Below are 11,098 nucleotides of genomic sequence, written 5' to 3' on the forward strand. Positions count from 1 at the left end.
TAGTGTGGATGAACACTGTGTCTAGTGAAAGAAGCCAGCCTCAAAATACCATCAGTCATGTAATCTCATTTATATAACATGTGCTGAAGTGTCAAATATTTAGAGGCAAAAGTAGTTTGTTGGGACTGTGGAAAGGAATGATAAGAGACTTGTTTTCTTTCTAAAGATTTATTTTTTTCTAATTTTTTATTTATATGTGTGAGAATGTATGCTTGTGTATAGGTGCCTGCAGAGGCCAGAAGGGGATGCTGGATCTCCTGGAGCTGGAGTCACAGGTGGTCATGAGCCGCTCGGGGTGGGTGCTAGAAATCACACTCTGTTCCTCTGTAAGAAGGGAGGAAGCACTCCCGACCGCCGAGCCATCTCTCTAACCTTGGCAGCTCCCAATGAGCACAAAGTTACGGTGATCTGAATTATACTCAGAACCAAGGAACTGCACGTTTTAAGTGGGTGCCCTTTTGTGGTTACACATTCACATCGCAGTAAGACTCTTCAGTCATCCCTGCTCTTCACTATAGCAGCAACGGCAGTACGCCAGACAATTCACCTTTGCCTTTTGGGTCCTAATGTCTTCTTGTGTCTCTATGCTCTCTGAGCTCCACCCAGGAAGAAACTTGATTGATTTTTTTTTTCATAAATATTTTTTTTCCCTTTCCAATGTGTATTTTTAAAATCTGCTCTCATATATCACATCCTGACAGCAGTTCCCCCTACTCCTCCCCTTAGTTTTTGCCCTCTTTCCCTTACCCACTTCCACCTCCCTTCAAAAAAAAAAACAGGCTCCTCAGGGACATTAGCCAAACATGGCATAGCAAGCCACAAGAAGACCAGGCACACACCATCACACTAAGGCTGGACAAGGCAACCCAGTAAAAGGAAATGGGTCCCATAAAAAGGCAAAGGAGTCAGGGACACCCCATTCCACTGTTAGGACTCTCACAGGAACACCAAAGAATTCATCTGTAACATATATGCAGAGGACTTAGGTGTTTTGGACCTATTTTTCAGATACCTTCCTTGAAACAGGAGCCCGCAAACAAAAATAAAGTGGAAACGTTAGCACTCACCTTCAATGATATGCTTTCTTGACAATCCTCTTTCTGTTTCAGCTCTGCAACAAAACAGAGGCAGGTGACTTTGAGTGGGGAAGGCCGTTTTATTTTCTAAAACTTTTTTCAAGATGCAGAATAACCATCACCCTTTCTTGGTCTGCACTGCTAAGTTTTTATCATGTTCTCAGCAAATTCTGCACCATTGGCTGCAGAAGAGGGAAACCTGGTGGACAGCACCCCATGTATGGAGACCTAAGAGGTGTAGCCAGGGTATTGATATCACTCAGCTCTAGGCCAAGCTTCTAATCAGCCACACTCACTAGAGAACACAATCTATAGCTCAGCCTTCTAGCTTTGTCCCGAACTGACGTAGAGAAGAAAAATAGTCTTGGCATAGTTTATAGGTTTACTCCATGGTGGCCAAGCTACTGATATTAAACATTTGAACGAAGCAAATTTGAAAGCATCTTTTGACATTGAAAATAATTTAACAACGATTGAACAAAGAAAGATGCAACAAACCTTCCATAAGCCAGCACCCAAAGGGACAAGACAAACCTTTGATGACAGAGCTTCTGTCATTCCAGAAAAACCCAAAAGTCTGGGCAAGTAGAAAGGATGTGGGGGCTGAGTTGTAAAGTACAGATGAAACATCAATACTTTGGACAGCTTCTTCTAAAAACATGCGGCTGGTTTCATTTCTGAATTATTTTTACCCTCAAGGCAAGGTTTCAGGTACCATTGAAAGCATAGGAATTGAGGACACCACGAGTCAAATTACAGAAAATGGACAGCTGTATTTCTTATGGGTAGGTGCTATATTATCTAAGAGGACAATAGGAACAAAAGTCTAAAGCCCATCTTTAACTCCTCATATCACTAACAGGCTCAAGGGCCATAGCAGTGTGAGCGTGTACACACACGCCTTGTGCTTAGAATCTTCCTAAAGAACTAGCCTGGGTTTCCTAGTTTAAAAGACAAACTGATGACAACAACAATAACAACAGGGAAACACAGCAAACTAAACCAAACAAACATAACACAAGCCCCCTGGCGGTTCTCCCTACCTATTATAGGATGGTAAACAAGGTTCTGCATGCTTCTGGTTTGTTACTGTTGTTAAAATCTCAGCATCTCTGTGGTTTTTACAAGAAGCGCAGGGCCAGCCCTTGCTCTGGTGTAAGGACCAGCTTGCTGCTTTCTTACATGCCCCCTGGGTTTTGCTGAATAATGTAAGCACCAGTTCAAACACTAAGCAGGCTGGTTCATGGGAAGCCAGCTCAGCATGGCGCTCTTTCACTTGTCCTGCTGGTGAGTGACCCGGGGTGAGCTTCTGTTACTCCCCAATGAGCTGGTCTTTTTGATGAGCAAACTCAGAACCCTCTGTAGAAATGATCAGAAGCTTGGACACGGAGGCAGACAAGATATTTTTATCTTTGCCTTACGTAGAAATCTTTGAGTTTTTGGCAGATTTGAGGAGCTTTTTCTTTTGTGATGCTTTATTTTCCTTTTCTGAATTTTTGAACTCTGTTTTGGAAATGGTTCTGAGTATGACACTGAAAAAAATCTACACAAGTCATTTAGTAACAAGTGGCCATCTGCTATGCACTGAATTTCTTTGGGAAATCTCTGTTAAAATGTAGTCCTAAGATAATTACTATAGACCAATCAATTTTAATATGAGTTAAATGTAAAATGGTTGCTTAAAAAAAAAAAAGAAAAAAGCAGGAATTGGCAGTCTTTTTTTTTTTTTTTTTTTAATCTCATAGAAAATAAAAAATAAAAGGGATTTGACTTACTTTCCACCCCAGTAGAGTTTGGTTGTGATGACCAAGCTGGACCTCCTGTATATCAAAGAGACACAGAGAAACAGTGAGTAATTTGTGGGTTGTTGATGAACAGAGTCATGTTATTATTATAGCACCCGAAGGATTTGTGATAGTACCTCACATTAAAAAAAAAAAAAAGATGGAGGTGGAGCTCTGAATCCGCGGTACCAAAAGGAAAGAGCAACGGAAGCTGGGGAGTAGTGACTTGAAGTCAGACACTGGAAGGGAATAAGGGGAAATAATTTTCTCAGGAGGAGGGCTGCCCGGCCTGTCTGTAAACAGTGTTGCCATGTGTACCGAGTGGGAGGTGACCTTGGAGGTCAGAAATGGTGCTTGAGAATGTTGGTGACTTACAGCATGAGTTGCTTTACTAGCTTAAAAGAGCAGCCACTAATTAACACTTATTTAGAATCTGGCAAAACGTTGATTGCCTGTGAACGTTTCCTGGGAGGAGGCCTCCTCTCTGCCAAGGACCGTGGGCCCAAGTGGCTCTGCGTTACTATCATCACATTACGCAATCATCACAGTCAGCGGCAGTCGGAAGTGACGGGCTGTACGGGATTATGAATGATGAGCTAAAGCCTCGTAGCCAGGAAATGTTTAAATCCCTTGCCAGAGGTCCTGTCACTTTACCGTAAAGGAATGAAACATGGAAGCCATGTCAGCAAACCTGTTACCTTCTCAACGGCCTCACTGAAGGGCCTCAAATACTCTGCTCTTCCTGATCAAGAAACATCCTTTGAGAACTACAGGACTATAGTTTAAACGTGTGAGGCAGACAGAGCTCAGTGCACTTCAGTTTCGAATGAAATCTTCTGAGATTTTACAACTTTTGGGGATTGTTTGAAATACAATGCATGTATAATTCTGTCAGCGGCAGTCCAGATGTCACAGCTCTTGGGCACACAAGCCATGTGTGATCAATGATGACCAGTGGGAAATGATGGGTGCAATTCTGACAACTTGGTGGCAAAATGAAAGATCTGTTGAAAATGTCAGTAAGCCCATACCAGTATGCTAATTCCCTGAAAAGTAATTGGAGTTACAGAAATGGAAGGTCTGTGAATATAAGGTCTTAGGGATTACATACTCCAAAAGGCCTACGTACTTTTCAGATTAATACATCAAACTTCCACTGTCTATGATGACTAACAGTGTGCACAGGGGATCCAGGTCTCCTTTAGCAAGCACTTTGTATCTTCCCCAAAAATGTTTGGAATATTATAGAAAATGAGCATAAGCCCTTTGGATTATTCCAAGCAAATATTATGCTAAAGCTTCACCTTCTATCCAGACACTTAAGTTAGACTCTCTACTATAACACTGTCTGCCCACGTGGGTGTGCACACTAGCACTTATGCTCAAGTGGCAAGATCAGGTGGAAGCCTGGCAAATTGACTGGCATGGAGACTCCTGGAGCAACCGCTCAGGGTGGAGAATGATAGTGTGAGTGTAACACAGGAAGACAGCAGGCTTCGCTTTCCCCTCACTCTGTCAGCCTGGCACTTCAGCAGCCATTTTACAGTCTGGGCAGTCAAGGCTCAGGGAAGTGAAATTACTCTGTCTGGACAATGCATGTGGCAAATGACCATCAAGGACAAGAAGCCAAGCCAGCTAGTTGAATAGCTTTTATAAGCTCTATGCCAGGACGGCATGGTTTCTCTCCTCACCAGTCTCCTCCTGGAGGCAAATGAAAACAGTATAATGTTTTCATAGCACAGTAATAACTCGAGGTGTTATTTGCAAGGCTGAAAGATGGCTTGTGAAATATTCATACTAATCTATTTCCCACAAGACATGTATGACGGGTCCTGCGGTTAAGGAGGGTGGGTAATGCTTGTTTCTCCTTTCTCAGGCAAGGGGCAGTCTTCTCCTTGCTGTTGGTCTTGCTGTGCTGTGTTGCACGACAGCCCAAAAGCCATGCAACCCTCATTACCACTTGCTTTGGGTATAGAGTTGGTGGAAGGGAGGGGTGAGCACACTCTTTGATGCTCTCAGGGATAGCAGACACTTCTCTGAATACACAGAAACCAGAGGGCCTGGCACCCAGGACAGATGTTGGCAATTGTATCCAGGTGAGAAAACTTTAGGCAATTATCCTAAGGGCTTTTTTTTGTTTGCTTCATCTTTATACAGAGAGTTGTTAATAAAATGAGTGGTGAGCATAAATCTATGTGTCTACATAGATTCCTGTAATGCTCTTTCTTCGCTAATTAGAAATGCAGCCAAAGCTATGAAAATGCCACCTTCCTTTATGCACAAATAATCTCATAAACAGTCTCTTTATCTCTGCTCAACTGCACCGTGATTCCCTGTAGTCAATGGCTATGTAAAATTCGAAGTTCAAGTAACAGACTCCTGGCATTTATTTCCAAACCATTGAAGATTATTTCTTTACCAAGTGTTGATTATGTTTTGGACAACCTTTTGTTCCAGTACCATGTGATTTTATTTTTTGCTTTTCTGGTGCATATTAGTAAGTCTTTAAAAGGCAAACAAGTGGTTATGGTAGATGTGGTACCTCCAGCCTTTCTTCTTGATGATGCTCCCCAGAATCACCTCAGCCCTGAAGGGGGAAACAGACAATATCTTAGGATGCAGTGTCTCAGAAAAGCAAGAGTCAAGCCAACCCGAGAGCCAACCCGTTTTTGAACTCTCAGTGCCTACAGATCCCCAAAATAGAAGCGCTCTCAGCTGGTTGCACAGTCTCCACTGTTTCTGCTTGTGCCCGCAGAATCCTGCTCCCAGCCATTCCAGAAGCACCTGCCAAATGCTGGCGCTGGCAGGAGATTGCCTGTGGTCCTGACAGAAGAAACAGAGGAGTCATCTGGCAGCTTGTTCCCACATAAAAATATCCCACTTGGTGGTGTGTAATGAGAGTCCAGGTTTACCCTCTATTGCGGTGGAACAATTCAGTTGTGCCCAGATGACAAGAGACTGCAGACTGCTTTAACAGAAAATATTGGTTCCCAGGTGATCTTGGAAGCAAAGAAATAATCTGCATGTGCATTCAGATGTCCTCAAGTCCAGGGTTGCAGTTATAGTGGTCCATATGAGAATGTCCTAGCACTGAGAAGGGTTTGTCTTAGGACTAAGATATGAGGAGACACTACAAAAGACCTTTCCTGTCCCTGAAGTAGGGCTGTGGAAAGGTGTGCTGAAGACATCCTGTTGTTCTTTCCCCTTCTGCTTCCCCGGGCAGATTTATTAGGATTGAGGAGGCTAAAATGTTCTACATCCTTCCCAGTAAGATGCTGAGTGGGAGAAGCAGTGGGTCTCCCTGAGATTGGAATGGGGAGGTTCATGCAGGTCGTGCTTTGCTCATCACAGAGCCAGAGACGATGCCATTGCTATTACCTGATGTAAATAAGAGTTGTTATCAGAGGGCACAGCCCCCAAGAAATGATGGTGCTGGCTACCTGTGGAGCATGCTCCAAATGGACATTGGATGGCACCAGAGTCTCTTTCATTTCTCCTCGTTTGCCTCCTGTTTCATGTACCTTTAGATAGTGGGACCCTATCCCAATTCCACAGTGGCCATAAATCAACAATGATTCAAATGGCTATCCCTCACAGCGGAAGTTACAAACAGGTCTCTAGCAGATTTACTGTGTCCCCTTTTTCTGCCTTTAGCCTGTTTGGTGCTGAGCAAGACTCAGCAGAGGAAACTGCCTGAGAAGAGGGCGTGTAAAAAGCAGCATGGCCTTACAATGCCTACTTTCTTTTCTTGGCTTCATTATAAACAACAGGGATGTGGATGCCCAAGTCCTCTGATGGTCTTTACACAGAATACAGGCTCGTGAAAAAGGGGAAACCAAGTAAGAAAAGTGCTCCTAGATCATTGGAACCCACTGGGCAAGCTACTGTAACTTTCCTAAGGGAGGGGCAGCCGGCCTGCTGTGGCCGTATTCAACTGTCCCCTGAGAGGCCAGCAGGGACGTTTTCTTCCTTTGCTGATTGAAGTTGCACACCCATGATTGTTCCAGGAGAGCAGGGCTCAATGCCTATTCTAAAATACACTAGTCAAGCTCTGTGCTTCTGCTTGGTGATCTGGCCTGACAGAGCATCAGCTACGTGTCCTGACTTAACAGGCCATATTTAGAGTGCCAAAACAATACTTTGGTCCGAGGGAAATCTTTAGAAATCACTCGTCAACACTAGCAGGGTCTCTCCTTGGCCTGCTGTCTTCAGCGTGAGTAGGCTTTCAAGTGCCCTCTTGCAAAAGTTGTTGATTTCTTGGTATCATTTAGGAACCACAGCTTTCATGAAGAGCACCACAGGGAAAGGATATCAAATAATCACCTAAAACTTGTCTGTCCCCAACTGTCATTTCTCCAGCACCCATTTTTCTTGCATTTCCCACCCTTCAGCCCATTTTTCTTACAGGAATGGTTTGGGTAGGGTCCTAGGACTCAACACTCCCAAGTCTAGTGATGGGGACGGCTGAGAAAGAGTGCGCCTGCCAACATGTGCCCAAGAGGAGCAGCCCCTCCTCACCAACACTGCCATGTCTGGGCACACCCTTTTGGTTCCATGGATGCCATGTGAGGGACAGAAACCGGTTCTGACTTACTTCCCAGCAGCATAGACCTCGGCAGTGTCGAAGAGATTAACTCCGCTTTCATAGGCAATAGTCATTAGCCGTTCAGCAACCTGCAAGAGGACGCAACGGTCAGTCAGAAACCTGGGCAGCTTCCTAAGCCATGCCAAACCCTTTCAATGCCTTTCTCTCTGAGATCCCATTAACCACTCCTGTTTTTCTCAGCTGCTGTGAGTGACAAAAGAAAGAAAGAAGACGCAAGCGTAGAGCAGGTGAACCTTCTCGCCTCGGATACAGAGTACATTGTAATACCACTTCTCAAGGCTTGTGTTTGGTTGCCCACAGCGCACTGAGGCGCTCAGATCTGTGTTTCCCACCCTGCTGGGAAGACCGTGTCACCCTCTGTGACATCTAATCTTGCTGACAAAGAGGACCATTTGTACCAACACTGACTCCATCTCTCAACTCCTTTCTGCAAGCCAATAGTTTCTGGCAGTTGGATGACTCCTGACCTAAAAGCTTGTGACTTTCCTCAAGGCCTCGCCAACTGTGCTGATGAATCACAGGCCAGACAATCAGGACTGTTGTAAAGCCTCTGCCACCCGCAGTTCAACGGAACAGTAAGTAGCATCTCGGAGCTGCTGCTGAGTCAACACAGCGGGCGGGAGCAAGGCCCCTCTCCCCCCGAACTCCGAGGGACCAGCTCCTCTCTGCCTAGGCTGCACAGACCAGAGCTCCTGTTCCATCCTATGAGCTGCTCAGTGTGAGAAGAGTGGCAGGAGAGTAGAGGGATGTCTGCAGCAATCAGCCTGAGGGATAGCAGTAGTAGCATAGTATAGAGCAGAGGAGGAGTCTTTTTCCACTTTGCTGATTAACTTATTAGAGGTTTGAAATCCTTCCTATTTCTCAAATCATTACAATTGATTTTCCATTTTGTTCTTTGATGGTGGACTAAAGTTGCTTTCAGCAGCGTTTCTAAGATCGACTGTTTCTGCCGTTTTAGAAATTAGCCCCTCAAGACCACGGATAGGCTAGTGTGCGTATCCTTTAGCATTGCCCACAGAAATGGAAGCAGTTACTGCTTTTAATTTGATAATATTAAAACATCATCTTGAAGCAGAGCTGAAAAGTAAAGCAAATATAGTTTTCCTCATTCTGATTGCCTAAGTGTTACAGATTACCATACTTGCAGTAAAAATTATATCATGCATCATACAGCATATTGGTGTGTTATTTTTGGGAAATGTAACAATTACATCTCATCTACAGAGAAGATTTGAAATGGAGTGACTTTCCAATCACAGGATCTGAAGACTCATATAGAATAATGGGAAAACATTAAATTAAGTCTGAGTACTAGTTTTAGGGCCTTGATATAGTTTTTGATCTGAAATGTCTTACAAAGGCCCCTGTGTTTGGTCCCTAGCCTGTAGCATTATTTGGAGGTGGCAGAGTTCTTAAGAGATAGGTCTCAGTAGTGGGATCTTACTTTACTAGGATCCTGCCTCTCTTCACTTCATGATGCCCCCTGTCCTCTATTTCACACTCAGCTATGACAAACTGGCTTACTACAGGATCAAACTCAATAGCACCAAAAGAATACAGGAAAATACATCTTTGTTTCCTAAAAGTTAATTGCTTGAGGTCTTCTGTCATAGTAATGGAACATGAACTCAGTCCTTGCATGTCCTCTTCCTGTTTATAAATAAACTTGGGCAAATCATTTGGCCTTTACAGATTTTCAGGGTTTTTGTTGCTGTTGTTGTTTGTTTCTTTGTTTTATTCTGAAAACTGAAAGAGATTCTATGAAGGGATCCCCTTCTCCCTCATGGAGCCTGGAGGCATCAGGGATTGACCTCACTTTTTCAACAAGAGCATTAATAGCCTATGAACCACATGTCTGGGAAAGGTCTTGTGAGAGAAAGGTCTCTCATAATGAGAGAGTCTCACTAATGAGATGCTGCAGAGAATTCTTGGAATACTTTTCCCCTCTTCACAGAATTTCTAGAAACAGCACTTTTGCCCTGTTCTTTTTGAGTCTTAACTGTTTCGTTCTTGTTACCCAAAGAGGAAGTTGATGCAGAGAGCTGTATAGAGCAGAGAGAAATGTTCTCTTCCTATACTTACAGTTTAAAAGTCAAAATGAATGCCATCTTTTTGGCTAGGCTAATGTGGGCATGGCTTAGTGTTATCTGCTATTAAAGCTACCCCAACTACATTACAAATGAGAAAATAAGAAATAAATCCCCAAATTCCATGCTGTTAGATGGTAAATGTGCTTGCGTTGTTTTCAAGAAATGATTACTCATATGTGTAATATGTGTCTTGGTTTTTATTTGAAAGGCATACAGCCAAGGTACTAAGTTTGTTAATGTCCCTGCTAAGTACCTCTCCAACAAGAGGCTGAAATCTTCAGGGTTAGGGACGTCACACCGTCCTGAAGCGGCACTGCTAATTACCTCTCCCAGCACGTTGTGGTGTGGTCATTTGAACCTCCTTTGCGTTGTGACCACAGGGAAGTCTGAGAGAAGGCAGAACGACCAGGGAGGTGAGCTCATTGTTATCGGCTTATGGTTTTAACTGGAAAGAACAGGCGGGGTTGCACCGTTCATTTGTGAGTATGACTGGGTTTGGCATAAGGTCTCTTGATGTGCACCGAAGTCCTCCTGTAGGGAGGGAGGACCTTCTTCCTTAGCTACTGGGAGTGACTGTTGAAAGACCTTCTGCTGCCAACCCCCTCAAACTAGGCCTGGCTGGAGTCACCTCATCCAAGATCTGCTTCTAGGCTAGCCTTATCTAATGACTGGGCAGCACAGTCAGACACACACACACACACACACACACACACACACACACACACACACACTCCAAAAAATAAAAAATAAAAAGGAATATCCCTATTGCACATTTTCCTCATCAGATCTGTAGAAGCTAAAAGTGGCTTACCTCATCTGAAATTTGACCTCCGAATGTCACCCATGTTCCTGGAAAAGAGTAAACATTTGTGCATTAATTGTAGCCATTTTTCTCATATTTACCTAATAAGAGGGGACTTTTATATCAGAACAGACAGTTCACAAATGTGGCTAGAAGAGGCCCCATGCAGCCTGTTGTGTAGCTCCTTCCCCCAACTTCCTAAATAGTCCAGAGAGAGCTGGTCCCTTTGGGGGGAGAGTGTTTCTTCAAGCCTCCATGGATGCTTGTGGCAGGCAGCCCTGCTCTACACGAAACTTTGCTTCTGCTGTAAGAACAGATGCACTTGAAGTCAGTGCTATGGAGCTCACCTTGGCTACACAGCTCTTTCCTCTTCTGCAGTTAAAAGGTCTATTCTGAAAGTGAGCTCAAGGAAGTGTATGCAGTCTAAGTGAGCCTGACCTTTGCTTACGTTTCTTGCCTTTGCCTCCAACAAGACTTTGTTTTGTATTTTCCGTTCTCTTTCAAGACACTCTGCCAGGCTCTGTTTACAAGACCCGGGTGGTGACATTTAATGTACCTTCAGTGTATGATCTGCTCTGGTAAATCTCTGTTGGCTTTGGGCGAAGGCAGAGGAGGAGCTAGGGCGAGGACAAGGAAGGCAAAGGAAGGAGGTACAGCCAGCAGCATGTGTAAGGCAAAACGCTGGGCAAGCACCTGCCATGATCATCTCCAGTAAGCTATCCAGCACGTCTCTTCTTTAT

At 44.1% G+C, this 11,098-nt stretch overlaps 1 long non-coding RNA gene across 1 annotated transcript; it reads right to left on the minus strand.

Annotated features, from left to right (window-relative positions):
- Nucleotides 1-1,066: 1,066 nt before the first annotated feature.
- Nucleotides 1,067-10,406, minus strand: LOC129679123 (uncharacterized). Its single transcript, XR_008720516.1, has 5 exons — nucleotides 10,368-10,406; nucleotides 7,455-7,534; nucleotides 5,403-5,447; nucleotides 2,852-2,896; nucleotides 1,067-1,111 (listed from the first exon to the last, which is right to left on the minus strand). It is a non-coding gene; the product is annotated as an uncharacterized LOC129679123 (long non-coding RNA).
- Nucleotides 10,407-11,098: the final 692 nt, after the last annotated feature.

Source organism: Psammomys obesus, unplaced genomic scaffold, assembly GCF_907164565.1.
Source record: "Psammomys obesus unplaced genomic scaffold, mPsaObe1.curated_primary_1811, whole genome shotgun sequence".
In the NCBI taxonomy this organism is placed as follows: Eukaryota; Metazoa; Chordata; class Mammalia; order Rodentia; family Muridae; genus Psammomys; species Psammomys obesus.